Source organism: Nyctereutes procyonoides, unplaced genomic scaffold (assembly GCF_905146905.1).
Source record: "Nyctereutes procyonoides isolate TBG_1078 unplaced genomic scaffold, NYPRO_anot_genome, whole genome shotgun sequence".
Classification (NCBI taxonomy): Eukaryota; Metazoa; Chordata; class Mammalia; order Carnivora; family Canidae; genus Nyctereutes; species Nyctereutes procyonoides.
Genome location: NW_026575121.1, coordinates 20,778,720 through 20,805,494, shown reverse-complemented (window position 1 = coordinate 20,805,494; position 26,775 = coordinate 20,778,720).

Here is a 26,775-nt window from a genome sequence, read left to right as displayed (position 1 = left end):
GTAAGATTGTAGGCAAAGACGCCTAACCAGCAAGGGGCTTGGAAATGCTTCCAGAGACATCCTGGGCAGTAGAGATGGCTATCCAGCATCGCTACGGCAAATCAGTTAAGTGCATATGTGAAGGAATGATAGGCCAAGGAGCAGCTGCTCAAGCTGAATTGTGGACCTGAGCCAGTTTTCCTTCAAAGAACACAATCACTGAGAAGAGTTTGGATCCTCAGTAGTAAGGACCTTGTGTGAGCACAGCCAGCGGGTATGGTAACGATTTATCCAGACTCATACCAGAATGTTATATGTGCTATAAATGTTAAATATATATTTTATGTTATATGTGATAAATATAAACTTGTGTAATGCACAGGTTTAATATGTAATGCATATATATATATACATATATATATTGCGTTTTAAGCAGTATCTAAAATGTATTTATTTTTCCTTATGTTTAGTTGATGATTTGACCTGTAGAGATACAAAAATACTTTCCTTCAGAACTTTGAATGTGTAGCTTTTTTTAAAACATATATTATCTAGAGATTTGAAGCCTGTTTGTCACTTATTTTGTATTTACATTTTTGTATTGTTAATCACTCACTCCCACCTACATTTCTCAACACTACTTCTAGAGCTCCCTTTTTTATTTACCCTGCTTTATTTTCAGTGAATTCTTTTATTTATAAGATGCAGAAACTTCATCTTTGGGTTTTTTATTCCTGCCTTGATAGTTTTCCCCCTGCATTTATTTATTATACTCATTAATTGGCTGTTATATATCCTGATAGTTTCTATATTTTTCATCTTAGCTCATATTTTCCAACTCTGTGTTTTTGTTCTGTGCTCTATGAAATATTGTCAAATTTAATCCTTAACACAACTGGATTTTTGTTATTTCTAAACATTTCTTTTAAATCTCAAGAGCCTTTGCTTATTGTTAGTTCCTGTCAATTTGATAGCTAGCGATCTTCTCTTGATTTTCTAAATTATCCTATATTTTTGTCCCCTGGGATTCATTTTAGTATTTATTTAAACTTTTTAAGTTTATTTTTTACCCCATGGGTTTTCTTCATGTATATATCAATCTTAAGTGGCACATTCTTATATCTGATGAAGTTTGGTTTGATTTCTTTGTTGTATAAGTAAATAACTTTCTTCAGTAATCATTTAACAGACTGAGAAAGATGACTGAAACTTATCTATGCCTAGAGCATATTGATTACCTAATGGGCTTCTTCAAATTAGAAGAAAGTGATTAAGAGGCTTTTCCTATAAGGTGAGCTGAAAGGCCTTCAAAATGTTACAATCAGGAAGGCTTTTCTTTAGGGAGCCAATTTTCTTTCTTTCTTTCTTTCTTTCTTTCTTTCTTTCTTTCTTTCTTTCTTTCTTTCTTTCTTCTTTCTTTCTTTTAATTTCTTTCTTTTTCTTTTCTAGATTTTTATTTTTTGAGAGAGAGAGAGCAAGGGAGGGGTAGAGGGAAAGAGAGAGAGAATCTCCAGTAGATTCCTCACTGAGAGGGAAGACTGATGTGGAACTCGATCCTATGACCCTCGTATCATGACCTGAACTGAAATCAAGAGTCCAATGCTTAACCAACTGAGCCACTCAGGCACCTCTAGGGAGCCAAATTTCTACTTGCTTCAGGATATCCATTTGATTTATTTAGTGATCATTATTTTTACCTTGATTTAGAGTGAATGTTAACCTTACATGTTTTATAATAGTATGTTTTCTCCTGCCCACCTTTAGTATTTAAACTGACTCCTAAACTCAGACTTCATACACATCCCTTTGAGAGATGATGTTAGATACTTTTCAGATACTATCATCTCTAATTAAGCCTGAAATTAATTGTAATTTTGATATTTGGCTGAAGGAAATGAGGCTCAAGAAGATTAAGTAAATTTCCCATGACTACACATGTTGGATTTGAACACAGGCAGTGTGGACCCCAAAACCATACTTTTCACCACTAAGATATCATCCATCTCCGTCCACAGTTCTTTCCTGCTTCTGCTTTTTATGATGGCTATTTCTACACCTACTTATCCATTATCATGTTTCCTTTCAAACTAGTTATGTTAGTATTTTATTGAGATTTGACTTTCTAGAAAATTGGGACTTTTTATTACTACAGCCTGAAATAAAATTATCAAAATAATTACATTCATATTACATACGGTGAAGCAATATGAAACCTTAATAACTTCATCAATGTGTCCATGGGTAAGGATTAACTTTAAAGAAATAAAATAAAATCCTATAGGGGCACCAGAGTGGCTCAGTTGGTAAAGCATGAGATCGTGATTTCAGCTCAGGTCATGGTCTTGGGGCTCCATGCTCAGTCTGCTTTCTCTTCTTCTGACCTCACTCATGCTTTCTCTCTCTCTTTCTCTCTCAAATAAATAAATAAATCTAAAAAAAAAAATAAGCTAATAAAGTCCAATGTTTATCAAGCACACCCTAACTCAATTCAGAATGGAAATTGTGTTGAGATAGTATACATGTTCTTTTGTCCTAATCCTTTGCTACCTTCCTCTGTTTTCATAAAAGGGTACTCATCTTTTTAGAATGAGGATATCTGGTCAGGCACACAAGACAGATTTCAATCTACAAGTAGTAGAGAAGAGCTGCACTCCAGGCACTAGCCAGGGGGCATAATTTCAAGCTTACAACCATTCAATGTTTACCAAAAACTTAGTTCAAAGAAACAATATTTGTGGAGGATTGCCTGAAGGATGTAAAAATCCATGTATTCTTCTAGTTTCCTTGAAATATACCTCTAGGTTTTACCAGCCATTCAGCCGTTCAGATTGGTGTATCATATTGTTCTTATCATTTGCTTGAATCATGCTTTCATTAGAGATCAACCCACATTGAGAAACTCTCAAAAAATTAATCTTAAGAAATATGCTGCTCTCGGGAGCCCTGGGTGGCGCAGCGGTTTGGCGCCTGCCTTTGGCCCAGGGCGCGATCCTGGAGACCCGGGATCGAGTCCCACGTCGGGCTCCCGGTGCATGGAGCCTGCTTCTCCCTCTGCCTGTGTCTCTGCCTCTCTCTCTCTCTGTGTGACTATCATAAATAAATAAAAATTAAAAAAAATTTTTTTAAAGAAATATGCTGTTCTCTCTCTCTCTCTCTCTCTCTCATATATATATATATATATATATATATATATATATATAATATTTTATTTATTTACTTGCAAGAGAGAGAGGATGAACAGGGGAAGAGGCAGAGGGAGAGGGATAAGGAGGGAGCCCAGCATGGAGGTCAGTCCCAGGACCCTGAGATCATGACCTGAGCAGAAGTCAGACGCTTAACTGGCTGAGCTACCTAGGAACCCCTCTTGATATATTTTCAATGAAGATAATAATAACTGCAGTATAGACTATTATCTTTATAAACATTTTAGAACATATATTTAGTTGATTATGGACTAAGAATGATAACGCTATGACTAAGAAATTATCTGGATTTAAATTGTGCCTATAGTGAGTTGTGTAACATTGAGGATTGGCTGCCCTAGAAAGCTAATATCATCTCTGGAGAACTGTTTGCCATCATGACTACATATTCAACTTTATTTTAATACCACTAACTACCTTTGTTTTCTTCCTTCCTATTGTGATTTATATTACATTGATCTAATTTTTAAATTTTAATATGGCAACTTAATAACTTCTGAGTCAAAGAAATAACATAATTAAATTATTTAATCATTTGAGGAAATCAGAGAGAATAATTTTTATGAAAATTTAACATTATTTCCCAGCAGTGAATAAAAGACTAAATATTATTAGTTTTGAGTTCACCATGACCTTAAGACAAAAACAAATACACTTTTCAGAAATGTAACTATTTCTGAAAAAAAAAAGGAAAATTCTAGTAATAAGAAGTTTCTAGTGGAATCAATTCTAGTAGAAACCTAGTAATGTAATAAAAGTCTCCTTAATATAATATATCTTTGAGAGGACTTTTAAACTACTTTTCTGAATATTGGTTGATAGAATATCAATTAAGCATAATTAAATAAAAATCAACCTTTTTGCACGAGGTGCAATGTGATGAGAGAACTGGAACACAGCCAGTTAATAATTCCTTTGAAGCCGACATGTATCTGTTCATGCTACAACACAGTATTTTATTTATATTATTTAGCTTATAACCCTAGGAAGATTATGCAAACATATTTTTTGCATACAGATACTCTTGCAAACGATTTTATTAAATTTGGTGAATAAATTCAAAGTAAATAAATAAGGAACCATATGTTCCAACTATAGCTTAACATCATGCTGGATATATAACAAGTACATTCAGTTCTGACTGATTTTTTATTATTTCAATATAGAGTAAATAAATTTAATGATATTGAAGAATAGCTTGAGTTTCTTAACAATTATCAGTAGGTAGTATCCCATTGCTAATTAAGAGAGTATTTATGTCATGACACTACACAAGGCTACCACTAATACATATAGAGATATATTTACATACATCTATCTAACATATGCATATATATGTTAGATGTATGTATATATGTTTGTTTTCCAATTTATGTTCTTAATGGATTTTTTATTGTTTACTCTTCCTGAATTAATAAAGCAATGCACACAATTTTGCTACTTGCTGCTGAATTACACAATTGTGGGGCAAGGGAAAGGGAAAATAAAGGTATGTGCCAAAATTGGTGTCCTAATGTATCTTATTCAAATTTAGAAAACTATTCCTCTGTGAATAATTCAGTTTTAATATAATTTTATGCATATTTGCTAAACATGCTTAATATTAAAACCATTTATTGAATGCTGTTCACAGTCACTAATGTAGTACAATTTTATTGAACATTACACACATTTTTCTAGTAATGCTTAGATGTGGAAAATCTGCAAATTTAATCTCAGGGTAGGGCAAAGAGAGGAAAGAGAGCCAAGAATTCTATTCTCATATATTTAGACTATGTGCTTTAAAGAATTGCAGATAACACTGACTTTTTTTAGCTCCACTTTTAGTGTATGACTTTATTAATATTTATAAGTTGGATTAGTTCTCTTTTTCTAATAAAAAAAGTGAAACAGCTCTGAAAACCTACATTGAACCAAGTCTTCCACAATATATCTTTCTAAGACTAGGCAAACTTTGTAATGGCTTGAGATGTAAATATTTAAATAAATTGCATATTTTTCCCCCTAATAGTTTTCTTGACAATTTAATTATTTAATTAAATTAAAATACAAAGAATTCCATATAAACATATGAAGAATGCTATATTGACTGTTTTATTGTTCTATGAAGCTGTGTACTACATTTTTCACAGGAGAAATTCTTAAAATATTTTAATCCAATTCATGGAAAAGTGAACATGACAAGTGTTCAGTTACATGTATAGAATCAAATTAAAGTCTGTGGACTAAACTAATCACCACCTAGGATCAATGATAACATTCTGTACCAGAGATGGACATTAGATTACAATAATTTGAATTTCATGTAAACACAGAGTAAAACCTTATGATAAATTGCCTCACCAGTCATCATATTCATTTATGTTACATATTAAGTTACAATCCCTGGATCAGCATCATGCATCTGTTTTACACTAAGTATACAATTTGTATAATACAAGTATCATTATAACCAGCCAGCAGTATCAAAATGGATTTTACTATCTATATTTTCAGTTAAGAATGTATTTTCATCTGTGTGAAAGTTCTTTACATTTCTCCTGAACAAAACTTCAAGTTTTTTCATCTGGAATACCAGTTTCAAAGTAACCAGAGGTCTATATAGCATGACCCATGAAAACTTAATATTTAAGAGGGAAAAATGTTTGAAAGGTTCAGGCAAAATAGAGTGTTGAAGGGAGTAGCAATACTTTAAAATAGATTAAAATAATTTAGACAAAGTCTTCAAAGAGTCACAAAAATGGCTTCCCTGGCAAAATTATACTTTAAAATAATTTATTGGTTAGAAGAACATCATATAAGAATACCTATTGTACCATTTCTAGATATCCCCTTTATAACTCTAGCTTTAGAGAATGTAGCTGCCACATTGAACACAAAGGTACTTGGTACATATACGAATATACAATGTACTTTTAGAAGGTAGGGTTTTCAGGATGAGTACATAAAGCCATTAACTTGCCATCAATGCAAAAATTCTGATAATAATAGTTTTAAGTTTGAGCTTGAAATATAAAAATACCTATTTCCATAAATTGAAGAAGTATGATATGTGGTTGTTAGAAATTGCCGTGGTGTTAGTTAGTCCAAAGATGTAAATGATAATTATATAGAGGTTTGAATTCGTTTATTAATTATATCTAGGACTACAGAGATCCCTGGGTGGTTCAGCGGTTTAGAGCTTGCCTTTGGCCCAGGGTGTAATCCTGGAGTCCCAGGATTGAGTCCCATGTCAGGCTTCCTGCATGGAGCCTGCTTCTCCCTCTGCCTATGTCTCTGCCCCTCTCTCTCCCTCTGTGTCTCTCATGAATAAGTAAATAAAATCTTGAAAAAAATTAATCTAGTAATCTAGGACTAAAAATACCTAAACATATTTAAAATACACAGTAAATTTATTGAGTAGAAAATTAAATGTAAGAAAGGATTATCAAAGAAGATGTAGCATCTTCTATACTACCATAGAAATTCTTAATCTAGAATTGATTCACATTGTTAGTGTTTCTGGAAAAGGTATTAAGAATACCTCACTAATAATGATTTATCTATTTATTCCTTTGTCAGTTTCATAAGCATTAACAATTATTACAGGCAATTTTTCCACTCCATATAACCCTTCTTTATTAAACATATCATGTAAAAACACTGTTTTATAAGTAGTAAGTAAACTCTTGGTTTAGCTTTACTAAAAACAATTTTACAACATTATTCTGAACTAGCAATGTGGATTTTAATATTTCTTACAAAGGCTGTTTAGTCATAACCTGAAACAGTTTTTTCTCTATACAATTAATTTCTTAAAAAAAGATTTTATTGACTTGAGACAGAGCAAGAAGGAGCACAAGTGAGATGAAGGGGCACAGGGAGAGGAAGAAGCAGACTCCCTGCTGAGCAGGGATTTCTCCCCCCCCCCCCAATGTAATACGGAGCTTGATCCCAGGACCCCAGGATCATGACATGAGTTGAAGGCATATGATTAATGACTGAGCCACCCAGGTGCCCCCTATATAGTTTGTATTACTTCCTTTTGGAAGATGGTTCTACAAATACTTCCAAAATAGAATGATTTTATATCAGCAGACTAAAATAAAATCACGGTTCTTCCTCTTTCTTACTTGAAAACAAATTTAAATAGTTGAATTTTATTCATATAATATATGCTATAATTTAACATGGATCTGACTAATTTTCACTCTTAATGCTGATCAGAGAAGATTAAAAAAAAAGAAATTCTGCCAAAAATGAATGCTTCAAATAAAAAAAAAATGAAAAAAAATCATTAGATTGTAGCATCCTAGTTGAGAATATAATATATATTGGATATTTATCAAATCTAAATTATTATCTTACCTTTGTATTGAGTTTTCAATTTTATAAAAGTGCTTCAAGTTAACTCTACTAGGAAAATAAAATCTTAAAAAAGAAAATGAAATTGATTTGCTATTTTATGCTGTCATATTTAATATTTTGGATAATTTTTAAACTGCTTAGTAACCCTTCATATCTGACAAAATTACTGGCTCCATTGCCAGTATGCTTCATAAAATAATAAAATATGGATGGAGTAATATTTAAGTATCTGTATCTATTATGGGGAATTGCCTTCTGGAGTCATGCATTATTAAAAGTTTCTAACAAGTTATAATGGATGTAAGATAATAGAATATCATGTATAATGAGTGATTTAAAAGATCATCTTACTGTGCTTGTCAGTGGTTTAAAATGTAGATAATAGAGAAGTATAAAAAATATTAGGCATAAAGTTTCTCATGTACCTAAGACATTACATTTTTTCCATCATGTATCTTTTAAAGAAATGAATGACTTTTAAAAAATAATTTCAAGCATTTGCCATACCTTACTTTTACACAGATCATCACCTTCTAAATCCAAAGATTTTATTTAACTTAATTTTTATATAAACAAATAAAATAGTGCTTAGTTATGTAATGCAAATTATGATGATCACATTAGTTTGAAATAGTTCAAAATAAATTTCATGAAGTAAAGCAATATGATTTTTCTTTCGATAGCACAATCATTGAAAATGTTTGAAAATATTTCTGGCAAATGAACAACTCACCATTGTTAACATTGTAGCATAATGTAAAATGCACTTATGCCATGATATATCATACAAAAGACACATAAACTCAAAAAATAGAAGACATTTCTTTCTATAATATGTTTACCTAACAGATTTCACATATATCTCCAGGAAGGATATATTCTTGACATCTTAAAACCACATTATATTAATGAATATTCAGTTGTCTCAGGTAAGTGTTTGATTTACATAAGAATACATTCTGTATTATTTAAAACAGAGATTTGAGCTCCCCTTTATTTTCACTACCTACTTTTACTTGATGTTATAAAATTTACTTGAGTTTAGATTATTTCCCCTTGAAGAGCTCAGGATGTGGCCTAGTGTCTGGCAGCAGCTCCTATGAAAGCTGGTAAGAAATACAGAATCACATTTCACCCCAAACCTAGTGAATCAGAATCTGCATTTTTATAAGATTCCCAGGTGATTCCTAGGTATAGTAAAATCTGTGAAACACTAACGTAAAGAAATTTAAGAGATAAAGACTGATTATAATTGATATTTTCCCCTGACATAGTTTGGCAGTGTTCTTGCTTATGCTTTGATCTCTCAAAGTCACTGTAATTCGGGCACCTGGGTGGCTCAGTCGGTTAAGCATCTGCCTTTGGCTCAGGTCCTGATCTCAGGGTCCTAGGATTGAGCCCTCGGGCTTGCTGCTCAGCAGGGAGTCTGCTTCTTCCTTTCTCTCTGCTTCTCACTTCCCCACTCCATTCTCTCTCTCTCAAATACATAAAAAAAAAAGATAACTCATTTATGGGAGTTCCAATGTTAATGTGGGGAATTCTGAATGTGAACAAGAATTATTCTCTATATTTAATTCCTAGATCAGTCACTTAACCCTGTTTATCCAACAAAATTAACTTAACACTTTTCTTTCTTTATAAAAAGAATGTACAGGTTCCACCCCAGACTGAATGGTTAAACAAAATCTGAGAAAAAAAATCAATTATTAGTATTTTCAAAAAGCTATAAAGATAGCACATTTTACAACATGGAAAATATGGAGCGTGTTTGCTAATAATCTGAACCCTTCAATTTCCTTGAATGGAGATGGTCTCAAGGATGATGTGAGCAATACACAAGTGAGTGGAGAATTTGAAAATTAACTTGTGGTCATAATTTGGTCATTAAAAACCCAAGTATACCAAAACATATTTTCATATGTTTATTAGAGCTGGAGCACCAGAAGTGTATGGTTTAATATTTTTTATAAAGCATTCACTAAGTAGGTAGAAAGGTTAATCTACTAGATAGTAGATAGATACATATGTACACATGTACATATATACATACAAACGTGTGTGCATAGATGTATATGTGTGTATTAAGGGGATCTCAATGATAATGGGTAATATATAGTTGTATAGGTCCTTTAAGATTTTATTTATTTATTTATTTATTTATTTATTTATTTGAGAAAGAGAATGAGCATGAGCAGATGGGTGGGGAGAAGCACTCTTCCTGCTGAGTGGGAGCTCAATGTGGGACTCAATCTCAGGACTCTGGGATCATGACCTGAGCAAAAGGCAAACAACCAATTGAGCCATCCAGATGCCACTTTAGTTGTAGAAGTCTTTAAAACATCAGTTTATTTACACGGGCACCTGGAAGAGAGAAAAATCTAATAAGTTCTGACAAATGTTGATTATGTATGGATGAAGAAATAAAAAGAGATTCATGGAAACATTCTAAAATGAGGAACTTGGGATTGTCAGAGGAAGGTTCAGAATGGGGAATAAGAATGTCAGTAATGGAAAGGAAGTACCTCTTTTAAAAATTGGAGGGGCAGAAATAGACAACAAGGAAAAATTTGGGTCACTTTAAATTTGACTTAAAACCAATTTCGATGCCTAAGTACACAATGAACAGACTTTTTTGTGGTTATAATTAGTAGTATTTGTCCTCCAAATTTAGAATTCTCAATTGCTTCCTTCAATATAGGCTTTTCTAGTGGCCTGTTGTATAATTTTGTAATCAAATCTAATTTGGTGCTTTTCATGAATAGTGGTAGTAATAACAGCAATAAGAACAAAGTTGGAAGCCTTGTACTTTCTGATTTCAAAATATTCTACGAAGAAACTGTGATCATGAAGGTATAGCACTGGCATAAAGGCAGATATGTAGACCAGTGGATCAGAAAAGAGAGTACAGAAGTAAATCCTTCCATATATGGTCAAGTTATCTTCAGCAGGGTTGCCAAAGCTACCCAATGGGGAATGTGCAGTCTTTCAAAAAATGGTGTTGGGAAAACTGGATATTCACATACAAAAGAAGGAAGCTGGATCCTTACCTTACTTCATAGACAAAAAACTAACACAAAATGTACAACAAACTAAATATAAGACCTAAAATTATAAAAATCTTAGAAGAAAACATGGCAGAAAATCTTCAGGACATTAGATTTGGCAATGATTTCTTGAATATGACACCAAAAGTACAAACAACAAAGCCAAAAATAGAAAAATAGGACTATAGCAAACCTTAAAACTCTGTGCATGAAAAGATGCCACAAAGAGAAAAAAGATAACCTAAAAAATAGGGAGCAATGTTTGCAAATAATGTATCTGGCAAGGCGTTAATATTCAGAATATATAAGGAACTTCTAACATAACAATTAAAAATTTCAAATAACACAAATAAAAATTGTGCAAAGGACTGGAATACACAACTGCTCAAAGAAGATAGACAAATGGCCAACTATGATATGAAAAGATGCTCATCATCACTAATCATAAGAAAAATGTAAATCAAAACCACATTCAGATATCATGTACCATTAGGATGATCACTACCAAAAGAATAGAAAATAATGCAGACATTAGAACCTTTATGCACTCTTGGTAGGAACGCAAAAACAGTGCAGTCATTATAGAAAAAGTATGGAATTTCCTCATAATATTAAAAATACCATTATCATATGATCCAGCAATCCTGCTTCAGATTATATACTCAAAAAAAATTAAAACAATATCTTGAGAAGCTATTTGCAGAATCATGTTCATTGCAGCATTATTTACAGTAGCCAAGAAGAAGAAATAACCCAAATGTCCACTGATAGGAATGGATAAAAAATGTGACATATAAATACAATGATATGCAGCCTTTAAAAAAATGATAATCCTGTCATATGCTATAGCATGGATGAACCTTTAGGGCATTATACTAAGTGAAATAAGTTAGTCACTGCAGGACAAATACTGTAGGAGTCCACTAGTATAAGGTATCTAAAGTAGTAAAAATCACAGAAATAAAAAGTAAAAATCTGGTTGCCCTACGCTGGGAGAATAAGAGAGGAAGAGTTAGTATTTAATGGGTAGACTTTCAATTTTATAAGATGAAAATATTTTGAGGTCTGTTGTACAAACATGTGAATATACTTAATATTACTAAACTGTATACCTAAAAATATCTAAAATGATAAACTTAATGTTATAAGTTTTTTTACCACAATAAAAATAATTTTGAAAATTTAAGTAGCTTCTTCATTTTTTTAAACTAGTAGCTAGGCTATGAATTAAGAAAAATACAATCAGAACATCACAATTTGCTTATAGTTTAGCATTCAGATATTTATTCTGCTCCATGCCGATGGGCAACAGGCATTCATAACGTCTGTCCAATACAAGAGATGAAGGAATTTTGTGTATTTCAATAAACAGCAGTAAATATCAGATCATAATGCTTTTCTTCTTTTGGGATTTACTGGTAATGCCTTACTGAAAAAGATCTAAAGAGAGATAAAATATACAAAATGGCTCTGCTTGGCTTGCTTGTACTTGGCAAGATACCTCTTGACACTCCTTGATGTACTACACTTTCGTTTTTAGTTTGGCATCTTTATTTCCAGGACTTTAGGTATTACATGGGAAAATATATTGCAATAAGCACCTGAACCTTCCCACATTGCACTAAATTATATGTACGGGATTACATATACATTATAAATTACACATGTAAGTAAACGTGTGTGAGCTGTTTATATTATATATACACATGTCATATAGCTTTTTTAGAATTCTGCATTTGCTTCTGGATTGAAAGACAGGTAGACAGGGGCACCTGGTGGCCCAGTGGTTGAGCATCTGCCTTTGGCTCAGGTCCTGATCCCGAGGTCCTAGGATCAAGTCCCACGTTGGACTTCCTGCATGGAGCCTGCTCCTCCCTCTGCCTATGTCTCTGCCTCTCTCTCTTTCTCTGTCTTTCATGAATAAAGAAATTAAAAATCTTTTTTAAATAAAGGAAAGAGAGGTAGACATCTAGGGACAAAGGCAGATATTTCAGCACTTACAGGTCTGATATGTAACATACACAGGCATTTAAGAAATAGCGGAAAGATGAGTGAGTGTATTTATGTGTGTGTGTGCGTGTCTACATATGCTATTGTCATCGAGATAGGCTTAGCCATGAGTGTATCCATGCTGCCACTGACTGGGCTAAGAGCTGCCAATACTCCTTGATAAACCAAATATGAAAATGCAGCTTCTTCTACAACATGCCCTTTCCCTGGAACATATACATAATCATGAATAATCCCTTCCCCTTAAGTTTTTGAGTTTTTCATTCTAAATTAGAAATAATATATTTTATCTTTTGTTAAAAAAAATCTCAGAAAATATTGTAGGTGAAGTCGATGTTTCTAAATAATGAGGAGATAATCTTCTACCTACTGTGATGGTTGTTAGCTTTTTTAAATCAGAAAACCAATCAAGCTAGCTTAAGTTAAATTGCTATCTAATTAAAACAATGTTCCACAAAGAACTCAAAGTTGGGATTTTAGCTTTACCTCATGAACAGACCAGGACCACTGACACAGCACAGTAGGAAAAGCAAGAAAGCATGTGTCTCAACTAGTCATTGAAATATCTCTGCATTTTGGCTTAATTTTCCTTCCTCCTTGGCAGACTATCTTCTACTTTCCAGACTACATTTGAACATAGATATTATCCAGGAGTGCTGACTTAAGTTCTTTATTCAAGTGAATCCTAAAGCGAAATTTCCAAATAAAAGGCTTTTATTGGTCAATCTCCACTAAGGTGGCTTTCTAATGGACTAATATTGTCATATTAATTCACCATGTAGCTCTGGCCTGGGGCTGAGTCAAGCTTGCTTCTAGTGTGGTTATATAAATGGAGGGTAGAGAAAAAGCATTCACCAGTATGCGGTATGTCAACCTTTTAAGGAGATATAACAGTTGAACTCATTCTATAATATGGTGTAGTGAATCAGTTCTCAAACTTTAGCCTGCATGAAAGTCCTGGAAGACTTCTTTAATAAACAGATTGCTGGGCCTCACTCCCAGTTTGCTGATTCAGAATGTCTGGGAAAAGGTCCAAAATGTGCATTTCTAACAAGTTGCCAGATGACTTTTATGGTGCTACTTGGGTCCCACACAGTTGAGAAGCAATGGTATAATGCAATGAGAACACACTTAAAGAGTATATGCATATCTCAGATTTGCTTTTTACTAAATAGCAGTAACCATTTATTTATTTATTTTTTTACAATAACTTGTTTAAATTAAGGGTGAGTCAGTCAATTGAACTAGAATAAGTAATATTGAGGTTTTTTAAATTAATAAACATTTTTAAGAACAGTTTTAAGTACTCAACAAAACTGAGCAGAAAGTATAGAGTTTCTATGTATTCCGCATCCTCACATACAACCTCTTCCCTTATCAACATCTCCCAACACGGTAGCACATTTGTTAAAATAGATGAGCCTACATGACATATCATATTACCCAAAATCCAAAGTTGATAATAAAGTTTACTCTTGTTATTGTACATTCTGTTGATCTGAATAAAAGTATAATGACACGTGTTTTCCATTATAGTATCATACAGAGTTGTTTTATTTCCCTAAAAATCCTTCATGCTCTTCCCTACTCATCACTTCTCCCTTCTTTCACCAAACAACCCCTGGCAACCACTGGTGCTTATTTGGCCTCTAAAGCTTTGCCATTTCCAGAATGTTCTATAGTTGGGAGTCATATAGTAGGGATATTGTTCAGATTGGCTTCTTTCATTTAGTAATATACATTTGAGTTCCCTTCAGGTCTTTTTATGGCTTGAGTTCATTTCTTGTAGTACTAGATTATATTCCATTGTCTGAATGTACCTTGGTTTATTTATTCATTCACCTACTGATGAACATTTTGGTTCCTTCCTAGTTTTAGCAATTATGAGTAAAGCTTCTGTAGGCATCACCATGCAGATTTTGTATGGACATACATTTCAATTTGTGTAAATACCGAAGAGTATGATTGCTGTATCATACGTTAGGAGTATTTTAGTTTTGTAAGAAATCACCAAATTGCTTTCCAAAGTTGTTGTTCTACTTTTGCATTCCTGTCAGCAATGAATAGGCTTTCTATTACTACACATCCTCCTCAGCATTTGGTGTTTTGAATTTTGAACATTCTAGTAGGTATATAGTGGTATCTCATTAATTTGCAGTATCCTAATGACATAATATTGAACATCTTTTCATTGGCTTACTGGTCTTCTTTGTATATTCTTTGGTGAAGTTTCTATTAGGGTGTTTTATTAATTTACTACTAGGGTTTTTTTTTTCTCATATTTGAGTTTAAGAGTTCTTTGTATATTTTGATAACAATCCTTCATTAGATATGCTTTTGTGAATATATTCTCCCAGTTTTTGGTATGTCTTTTAATTTCTTAACATTGTCTTTCACAGAATAGAGTTCTTATTTTAATGAAGTCAAGCTTGTCAATTATTTCTTTCATATATCATACTTTCTGTGCTGTATCTAAAAAGTCATCACCACATACAAAGTCAGTTAGATTTTTTTCTTATGTTATCTTCTTGTAAAGATACCTAAGAGTTATAGAATCTTATATTTCAGAATTAGGTCTATGTCCATTTTGAGTTAATATTCATGAAAGATGTAAGAGTTGTGTCTATTTTTTTTATAAGCGGATGTTCAGTTGTTCCAGCACCATTTGTTGAAACAGACTATTTTTGCTCTACTGTATTGCCTTTAATCTTTGTCAAAGATCAATTGACTATATTTATATAGGACTATATCTGAGTTCCTTATTCTGTTTCATTGATTTGCCTGTTCTTATACTCAATAAATACTGTATTTATTACTATAGCTTTGTAGCATACAGTGTAACAGAAATGTCTTTGATGATATTACTAGTAGACTGGACATGGCTGAGAAAAGAATTTCTGAAAGTGAATATATGATAGAAACTTTCAAACTTGAAAAGCAAAGTGAAAAAATACCCAAGATAAGATTTTCCAAGAACTGTAGGACAATTTGAAAAGGAGTAATATAGCTATAGTGAAATGCTAAGAGGAGAAAAAAGAAGAGAGGGAAGGGAAGAAAGGAAGGAAGGAAGCAAGGAGAAAAAGAAGAAAGAAGAAAGAAAGAAAGAACAAGAAAGAAAGAAAGAAAGAAAGAAAGAAAGAAAGAAAGAAAGAAAGAAGAAAGAATTTTGAAATAACAATAACAGAATATTCCCCAAATTAATATCAGACACCAAACCACAGATCCTGGAAACTCAGAAAACATCAAAACTCAATAAATACCAAAAAACAAAAACAAAACAAGAAGCTCTCCAAAACTACAACTAAGAATATCAATCAAAGACAAAGGAAAAGTCTTGAAAGAAGGTAGAGAGGAAAAGCACCTTACCTAAGAAGGTATAACAATAATAATCACATTCAATTTCTCTTCACCATGTAATCAAGATGAGAGTGGAATAAAATTATAAAGTGTTATAAGAGAAAAACCCACCAACCTAAAATTTTGTACCCTCTAAAATTATGTTTCAAAAGTAAAGAAAAATGAAATATTCTTGAACAAAAATTGAAATATTTTAATGCCTTATAATATATGTTTTAAAAATTCAGAGAAAGAAATATACCATATGATTTCACTTATATGTGGCATTTAAGAAACAGAATGAATGAACATAGGGAGAAAAAAAAGAGAAGAAAGCAAACCACAAGAGACACTTAACTATGGAGAGCAAATTGAAGGTTGCTGCAGGGGTGGTGGGTGGAGGATGGCTAAATGGGTGCTGGGCATTAAGGAAGTCACTTGTAATGAGCACTGGGTGTTATATTTAAGTGATGAATCACTAAGTTCTACTCCTGAAAACAATATTACACTATATATTAATGAACTAGAATTTAAAGAGAAATTTGAAGAAGAAAAAAAGGTAAAAAATAAAAACAAGTAAAACAGTTCTATAGTAAAAAGAAAATCAGAAACTCGTGTCCACATAAAGAAAAAGCATCTAAAAATAAGTAAGTGAATATAAAATAAAAAGTTATTTTTCTTACTCTTAACTCATCAAAGAGATCAATGTTTGTTCAAAATAAATATATATGCTTTGGTTTGTTTTCACATAGTGAAATGAATGACAGCAATCATACAAGAGACAGGTGGGAAGAATTAGAAATATTCTGTTATAAGGTACTTGCACTACCCATAAAACATTATAGTGTTATTTAAAAAGATTATAATGTTATTTAAAAGTAGATTTTCACTCACTGTAAATGTATATTGCAAACTCTGGTACAGCCACTAAATTTTTTTTTTTAATAAAGGAAGTATAATTGACAGGCTAAAGGAAAGTGGAATTACATAAAATTCTTAATTAAAACAACAAAAGGAAGAAAAACAGTAGAAAACAAAAATAAAAACAGAAAAGGAATAATAAATTTGGTAGATATCAATGTAATTATATTAATAATAATTTTAAACATCAATGATCGTCATGCACTAAATAAAAGAAATTTTTCAGAGTGATTAAAAAAAGATTCAACTATAGTTTGTCAATAAGAAGCCATTTTAAATACAAAGACACAAGTAGATTGAAAATAAAGGGATAGAAAAAGATACACAACATTAACACTTACTAAAAGAAAGAGAGAGTAAGTAGTTTCAGACAGACTTAAGAGCAACAAGTTATCAGGGATAAAGAGGGGCACTACAGAATAATAAAGGGGTCAATTCATCTAGAAGACATACCAATCCTTATAAAACAATCCTTCTTAGCTGACTCTTTATTTGGTTCTCTTTCTTAAACTTCTAGATGATTTAAAGTTCTTGGTTCTCATAGACTGATGTGCTTATTCCTAATTATCTACTACCAAAGTCTCTATTGGTTTTGACATCTCCACACTCTTCTTCAAATAAGGTTATTTTTATTAAGAGGAACTTCCAAACTCTCTGTTCTTATGGCCTACATCTCCCTCCAGTCATAACTTTAGTGCTGCTGCTCTGGAGATGGGTTGTGGATTTTTGCCTATTTCCTTGCTGGTCCAGGGCATTAGGCTGTAGTCCTCAGGTTTACTCTCTTTGAGTGGAACTTCTATATTATGAGCAGGGTGATTGGGACCGTGGCTTTTTTGGTTTGGAGTTTCTGCCCTAGGAGTGGGGCTGGATGGAGAGAGGAGTCTTGGGTGGCTCTGATGATCTTGTTTGTAATAGAACTCCCAAAATATGAGGTGTGGGAGTGGGAAAAGCTGGTGGCTTTCCCCTTCTGTGGAGATAAATGATCTCCTGTCTGGTATGTAGAGGGAAAGCAAGCACTGTCTCTTGAATGTTCCAACCTGTATTATTATTACGGCTTCTGCATTACAATGAATTGGTGGAAGAGTTGAGTGGGTTGTAGGTCAAATGTTACAGACAAATGCTATTCTTAGTGAAATTTAGTAGATTTTGTAATGAATACTTCTCAATCTGTTCCACGCCTTTAGAACAATTCCCAAAGACTTTAAATGGTTGTTTGTATGGTTTTTTGTTTTCAATAATTTTCATCAGTTAAGTTTATTTTGCTGGGAAAGAGTCTGCAGAACTCCTCACATCACCATTCTGGAAGTTGCTGTCCCTATTGTCTTGTTATAGCAGTCATCTCTCCATTCCTTATATTCTCTCCAGGATTTATGACTGTTGTCTGTGCTCTCATGCTTCACACCCCTACCTCCACCAATAAGCAATTTATACCCAACTGTATAAGAATCCCCACAATATTACTAAATCAACAAGAAATACCACATAGAGGCAAGTACTAAACAATATAAAATGTCTACCTAGTGAAGGCACTTAATCTAATATATTTGACTCATTTTAATCCTTAGACTTTTAATGGCTTAGCCACTTTTTTATTAGCACAATTTTTATAGCTTACAATCAATTGTTATATATCTGTATTTCAATTGTCATCTTCACTTTTTTAACCCCCCAAAATTCTTGAGGTACATATCTCCCTAGTAAACTCAGCTTTATCAGCCTAAAGTTGTCTCTTTCTTTTATCTTTACACTGATGATATCAGGCTAACGTCCCCCGAATTTTATAAACCAGAAAGACTGCCTGGTCTTCTTAAGGACTAATGTGATGCTTATCCTATTATATAACTTAAATTTAATTTATATATTAAGGAAAAAAGCTATATGTAGTTAAAAATAAATTAACAAAAGTTGGGTTTACCTGAGGAAGAAAGTGAAGGAAAACTTTGTGCAATTGTGTATAATATGCTTTAGAAAAATTATTCTTAATGTAGGAATTATCATTTTCATTTTATACTTGAGATTTATGAAATTCAGAAAAATTAAAGTATGTGTAATTAGAGTCAGAGTTAGTGCCATTTGAAACAATTTTCTCTATTGCTCTTGTTTTGAGTCACAATTTCTGACAATTATTTCTGTGGTATAATATGAATAATGACATCCCCAGAAATGTCTCCTAAGGTATATTGCCCACATGTAGTAGCCAAAAGAAGCTGAAATTCCAAAGATATATAGCAATCCTCATAATTTGTTTTACATTAAGCGAGGTTTTATTGTAATCTTACAAAAAAATAAATCAGTAAGGATTAAGGATTAAATCAAACTACAACAAAAACAAAAAATAGTTGAAATGACAAGAAAAATTTATCTGAAGAGTATGGAAAGTTTTTATTATGATCACATTCAGTCATTTTTAACCAAGTTTTCATCTTTAAACAAAAATTATCCATTCTTGAATGAATCCTTGCAAAATTTGGGCCCTATGACTTGAAAAATCTATTTAAATTACTAACAACTCACCGCGTGTCTGGAAAAGATCTGTGAACTAAGTATTGAGTTCTCACACTACAAACTCTGATTAAAAAATGGCCACCAATGCCATAGGTGTTTGAGGAAAAACTATGCAAAAAAACCCCAACCCTCCAAATCTGGTAGAGTTACATTTTTGTCCCAAGGCATATTTCCTTTATACAAATTATTTGGTAAATTTAATATTTTAATCATATTTATGGGCAAAATTCAAACATAATTTAGAATATTGCAAAGCAATTTGGAAGAAAAAGGTGTGTATATTAAGGAGAATAGGTTAGTTGAAGGTTATGTTTAATTAAATTTAATTAAAATCATCCATATGGTGCTATTGAGGTATTATTTTTGCTTATCAAAAAAAAACCTTTCTACATAATGACTTCTATCCACATTTAGCATGATAGTCCCATGTCATTATCAAATCAATTACATCATCTTATCAAAATAAGCAAAACTTCTAACTCTTCTAATCACATAAAATTAATGAATAAATCTGAAAATGTAAAATATTTGTTTTCTGTACTTATATATATATACTCACTGGAAGACATTTTTCTACATATAAGTGTTAAATTTTATAATGAATATTAGCAATGGCATTTTGTTTTGAAAATAATACAGAGTATGTCAATATTTTGAGATTATTTTCATTGATTATACTTAAAAAGTATACTTAAAATTTTCTCTTCAAAATCCATAAAAAACTAATTTCCCTGATAAACATAATAGGTAAATTAAACATTAAGACAGTTTCTCCAGAAGAAGTTGCTGTTTTAGATCATATTAGAAGTTTTTGGAACTACATCGTCTGAAAAGAAGTGCCTATTCTTCCACCATTTTTTTCTTTTTATTTTATCAACATAGCTAGAGAAAATCTGTTGGAACTTACATATTCCAGTAGCAGAGGTCAACAATTATATACAAAATCTAGGCTTTAGAAGCCTAGATATAGAATTTTTTTTTATTTTGAAGCTTGAAAAAATAATTTTGTTTATCAAATAACTAGCCACTCTCATTATTTTTATGATAGGTTTATATTATAGTATGAATTTCTGAAATATATAAATAATCAATAGTAAAAGACATGAAATTAGGAAGATTTCAGATATTGGTATCAATAACTGCAGAGAGGAGCAAATAGTAGAGAAGGATCAAATATGTTATAAAGGGACTTAAATGATTTCAATTTGGCAGCTATTTCTGCTCTTTTCAAGCTAATTTATCTAAGCACACCAAAACTAATTCAGAGATCAGCTTAGTTTCTAAACCAGCTGTCCTCATAACTGAATAGGATTAGACAAATTATTTATTACTGCTCAAATCTCTCTTCCTCTCTTTCCACTAACATATGGTAATCCTCCAGTTCTTCTGATTTTCCATACTTTTGGGACACAACCTCTGAAGGTGACATGTGGCATGTGTTACAATTACACTTAAAGAAACAAACAGATGTTTCTAGAAAAGTCACATATATGTGTGCATATTGGTGTGTGTATATGTATATAGATATACACATGTATATACAGTCACACAATTCTCAATTTGAGGGTTTCTGAATGGTCACATTAAGACCTATACAAACATGAAAATGGCACATATTTTGCCAGAAATCCATTGGTATCAATTAGATATTTAATCATATTTTCTCTGGACTTTGTTAGTGGTTATGACTTATATTTAGTTAAAATTAGAGATAAATTTACCATCTAAGGGGGGAAACTTGGAAATACTACAAAGCATTATAAAATAAAAAGGATTTTACAGTTATATGTAAATATTGCATAATAAAAATGAAATTGTGCATTTAATCTGGGCAGGCGGTCCTAGACTAAAATTGACCCCTTTTTGTACTTAGCAAGTTTTGCTCTGTTTCAAACAGAAATGTCATCTCCGACAAATTTTGTCTGTGCTCTGTTTTAATATACATTCACATAATCTTGCAGGATAGCTATTGGTACACTTTCCCCATACTTCTTGCTGAGATATATTTATTCATGATGATGTTTTTTTGATCTGCAAATTTCAATTAGTCATCAATTGATGGATAGTTCCATGGCTATGCACCATTATACCAATTAACCAGAAAGACAGCAAATAAAATCACTTATCATTTTAAAGAATCACTAAACTTTCTATGGAAAATCACAACTCTCATTCTGTATTTCTTAATTTATTTATTTCAGAAAACATACAAATATTTTAAAAATGGTTTAAGTGGTTCTTATTTTTAAGATTTTATTTATTTATTTATTTATTTATTCATTCATTCATTCATTCATTCATGAGAGACAGAGAGAGAGAAAAGGAGAGAGACAGAGACAGGAGAGGGAGAAGCAGGCTTCATGCAGGGAGCCTGGTGTGGGACTCCATCCCGGACTTCCAGGATCAGGCCCAGGGTTTAAGGCAGTGCTAAACCACTGAGCCACCCAGGCTGTCCTAAATGGTTCTTTTAGTGACTACAAATTATTTGGACTAATATAGTCACATGTATACTTGAGAAATAACAGACCTATGAAGTGACCACTAAGCTCTTTTGGGACAGGATATCAGAGAGTGAGATATGGGTTCAATAGAATAAAAAAACCTGCCTAGCAGTTTGCAGGAAATAAAAAGAATCAAAATTAGATCTTAGTCTTAAAAAAAAAAATAGACCTCAAACTTTTATGTAGACTTAGGCATTTTTATTTTATTTTTTTGACTTAGGCATTTTTAAATTGATTTATCAATATATGAATTCAATAGAGTTTATCCACAGTTTTGTATGAAAATGTAAAAATATGAATATTGAAGAAATGAATGATTGATTAATTTCCTGTACATTTATTAATCTCTTCAAGAAGGCAACCTTTTAAACACTCAGTAATAGGTTAACTAGTAAAAATATCAGATATTTGATGTTGGGGTTGAGGGAGAAATCCAAAGCCCTGTGTCTGTGGAAGACATTCATCAAGGTTACACTGGGTAATACCTGAAACAAGTGAAATACGTTTTATGTTTGAAAAATGTCACATTTTATTACTTAATTAAGGACTAGCTTTACACATGACATTCATAGTGAAAAGCAAACCAAATATATCTGTACCTAAAACACCGTACACATGTTAACATTTTACAATTGAAAAACATTTTACCACATCTCTGTGAGATAAACAAGACATATTGTCCCTTATCTATAGCATAAGAAATTGTAGGTCAAAGAGATTCCTCAAGGTCACCTGGGTAATAATTCACAAGACCAAAATAAGTAATTATTTATTTTGATTTCTACTCCAGTGACCCATTACCTGTGCTATAATAAAAAAAGTAGCTGATGAAAAATTCATCATCTCTTTACAATCACACAGCAGTAGAGCAAGAAGGAAGCTTAAATTCACAAGAAATTTGAAAGTTAAGGGGAACTATCGCTGCAAAAAGCAAACTGCATCTCAGGTATCCATTCTTGTGTATATTCTAAATGCTTTCTACTACTGTATAATCATGTCTTGTAAAGGAAATAACGCTGCAGAAAAGCATTAAGACCTAAAAAACCAAACAGTGAGAATCACCGAGTCTGTGGTTAACATAAAATAGCTCATGTAAAGTATGAATTTGTTGGTACCCAGAGGCAAGGTCAAATCTACTGTAGTACACTTAACTGAAGAAGTGCTCAGCTTGCAGCTTGCATGCCATGACTGCTTCTCTGTTGGATTCTCATTGGACCCCAACATTCCTGCTGATAGACTTGTCTGGAAGATGACCTCTGGTTATTATAGTGTGTTGTTTTCAGAGCAGATAACAGTGTGCGCTCATTTTAGGTTTTCCGCTATAGGGATGCATTAGATGAAAATGGCCATATACTGGCTCCTAATCAAAGCTCACAAACACTCTCATGAGGCTTGCTGTTTGGCACAATGTACAGACTTTAGAATACCTAAGGACAATTCAGTATAGAACTGTGGTGATATGAAAAGGGGATTCTGAATCATTTTCTTCCCATTTTTCATTATATGGTATCTTTTAACATCTTTAGAAAAATACATACTATTCACATATTGTATAAATAATTCATAGGACAGTTTCCATTTTGATATGTGTAAGTCCATTAGGAAATATGTGTGTTTATGTTGAATAGGACTAGTGCCTATATTTTCACAAGTTCTGTTAACTTTTATCAATTATTAGTATAAAAGAAAAATGCAAATAGCAAAATTTAAATGTCAGAAATCCTTAACTGAACTAGGTTTAATTTATTGACAGTGTAGTTGTGCACAAATATTTCTGTGATATAATACCCTACAAAGAATTCAAGACTTACAGAATTAGTCTCTTGCATACATCTCAGTGAAACAAGCTTAATATAACACATTCCTACTACATGTTTTCACACCACAAGGATGGCTTTGGCAGTAGCTACATGGGTTGAACATTTATTGTTCGCATTATGTTTAATCAAATCCAAAATCAAAACATGTTTAGAATTCCATGTTTCAACAGCTCTATTCTGGTCTATTTACAAAATTAAGTTAGATCAAGACACGCCTCTGTTCAGCTTCTTCGATGTTGCTCTGAGTAAAATGCCAATGACTTACAATGTCCTGGATGCTCGGTATGATGTGATTTCTACTATTCGTCTCCTACCTACATCCATACTCATTTTTTAATATAGCAGACAAGCGCCTAACCACTACAAGCACACACACACACACACACACACCTGGAATATTTTAGTCCTTTCACTTAATTTTCTCCAAGATACTCATCACCATTTGAAAATATGTATTATGTTTATTGTCGGTCTTCTCCTCCTAGAACATAAACTCTATGATAGTAGAGATTTTTGTCCATTTTATCATTCCCAGAACTAAACTTCTAAAATATTGTCTGACATGTTGTAGGTGTTTAATAATTATTTCTTGGTTGATTGGTTATGCTAATGCTTGGTTATGCCTGTCTATTAAGCAAAATGTGAATTTGAAGCCATAACATAAATAAGGGTTTTTTATATTAATTTTCTAAGCATTAGCTACCTAGCCAATTACTCTTTGTTCCAACTTCCTAGCTTTGGTAAGTTTTCATTGCTGGGAAAAAAATTAAAAGGAACATTTGTATTTTGGTTTTATGAGCTGTTTTGTTGCAATATTTTATAAAATACAAATATACATCTATACACATGTACAGTTAGCATGAAGTGAATAATAAGTTCAATGATGGTAAAAGTATATTATTTAAAAATTGACTTGTATAAAAATCAGAGGAATAAAAAAGATAACAAGAAGCTACATTATTAAAATTCTAGCTATGAATTCTACAAAACTCTAATAGCCTTTATGCCTAGTGACATAAATGTTCAAATTTCTAGATGATATGCCACACCTTTACTTTTAGTAATTTTACACAATAATTTAGATATTATAATTGTATTTTATCCAGATATTATTCACCAATTAAAATGTGTAGATGAGTGTATATATTAACATGGAAATAATATATATATATATATATAATTACCTATTAATGTAGATAAGTTTTCATTAAAACTTAACTTTCTCATTTTAACAAATTATGCTACAAGAAACAACGAGATTTTGTTTATTTCAGGTCAAGGGAAATGTTTTTTGCTGAGACAATATTAAATTTGGATTAATTTTGCTGACATTTGCCAGTCTTTATTTTGAGAAAATTATATATAAGCACATATATGTACACGTATATGATCAGAGAGAGAAATTATCTTCTATTCATTCAGAATTCCACCGAAGTTTTGTTTTTTTTTTTATGATAGTCACACACACACAGAGAGAGAGAGAGAGAGAGAGAGAGAGAGAGGCAGAGACACAGGCAGAGGGAGAAGCAGGCCCCATGCACCGGGAGCCGGACGTGGGATTCGATCCTGGGTCTCCAGGATCACTCCCTGAGCCAAAGGCCGGCGCTAAACCGCTACGCCACCCAGGGATCCCTCCACTGAAGTTTTATAAGGATGTTTTATGCAAAGTTTCCTTTTCCATCTTGCACATTGGCAAACTTTTTAAAAAGAGCATAGGGTTTCAGTATATGGAAAGAACCACTTTGGAGACCACTGCTATTTGGCTGCACAATAAGGCATACGTTAGCTTAGGGCTTCACTTCTTCCAAAGCTGGAGACTCTCCAGGTAGGATGTCCCTACAATATGGATGTATGGGTTTTGGATTGTTCTTTGTCACATAAATCCTTAGTGTACATCATCTCAATACTTTTGACATAATCTCAGTCCCAGGTTTTGATATCTTCAAGAAACCTTTACTGTATGTGTTGTAACTGGAAGACACTCTAACCAAATTATAAACTTAAAATAACAAATGTACATCAAATTGAAGGTACTGAACATTTTCAGGCACAGCATTAACATTAAATTTATAAATTTTATAATTTTATTCAACCTGTCATGTAAGTATTATTCGATATAAACCACTTTCAGACCTGATATCAATTAATTATATTAAATATGAGACATTTTTAGATGTAGTCCAAATTGGAAGATGAGAATTAGATTTATTAACCTATTGAAATACAATTACACAGAGTCGGTTTACTAACATTCATGAAGCTGCACACACTGGGAATGAGATTGAATAAAACATAATTCTTCCTCTCATTTTTTCTATTTCTAAGCTATCATTAAAGAAAGGCAACAGCGTTGTGGATTACTATTTAATTTTATTTAATATTAAAAACATGCACATTACCTTCCTGAATTTTAATTATTTCTTGTTTAGTCTGTATATTAATATATTAATGAAGCCAAGGGAAAGGCAGTTCAAAATAACTAAGTACAATTACTGAAAAATACTTTACTTTCCCAAGTTTACATGTTGTGTTTGTCATTAAACAACAACAGACATCTGTAGATTTTAGGAGGGCATAGAAATTTCCTGCTAAAGTGATAAAATGTAAAAGGAATAGCATATAAACATCTATAGAAAATTTCAAAATTTATTATCAGGTATGAGAAGAAAACATTTTTTTAACAAGACATCCAATTATCTGTTTATTATCTTTCAAACTGTGAAATACATATTTTCTTCTATGAAATGTTTTCATGGAAAAAAAACTGAATGCGTATATGGGAAGTGGACTTTGTACATGGGACATGTTTCAAAAGTGCCTCTGATCAGTGGTCTCTGAGAAGAATCCATGAGAGGTGAGGGGCTCAGACCCATGGAATCGGAGTTCACTTAACTTCCTTCACAAACTTGAGCAAGAACTATCCAATCTATCAGTTTCACCCTTCTATTCTATGAAATCTGGTAACAATGCATACTCTGCCCTCCTCTCACAGATATCTATCCAGATAAAAATAAAAATTAAGTCAGGCATATTAAAAGTATTTTATCAACTTTAAATTGCCTATGCAAATACAAGAGAATTAAAATTCCAAAACCACAGTTAAATAACT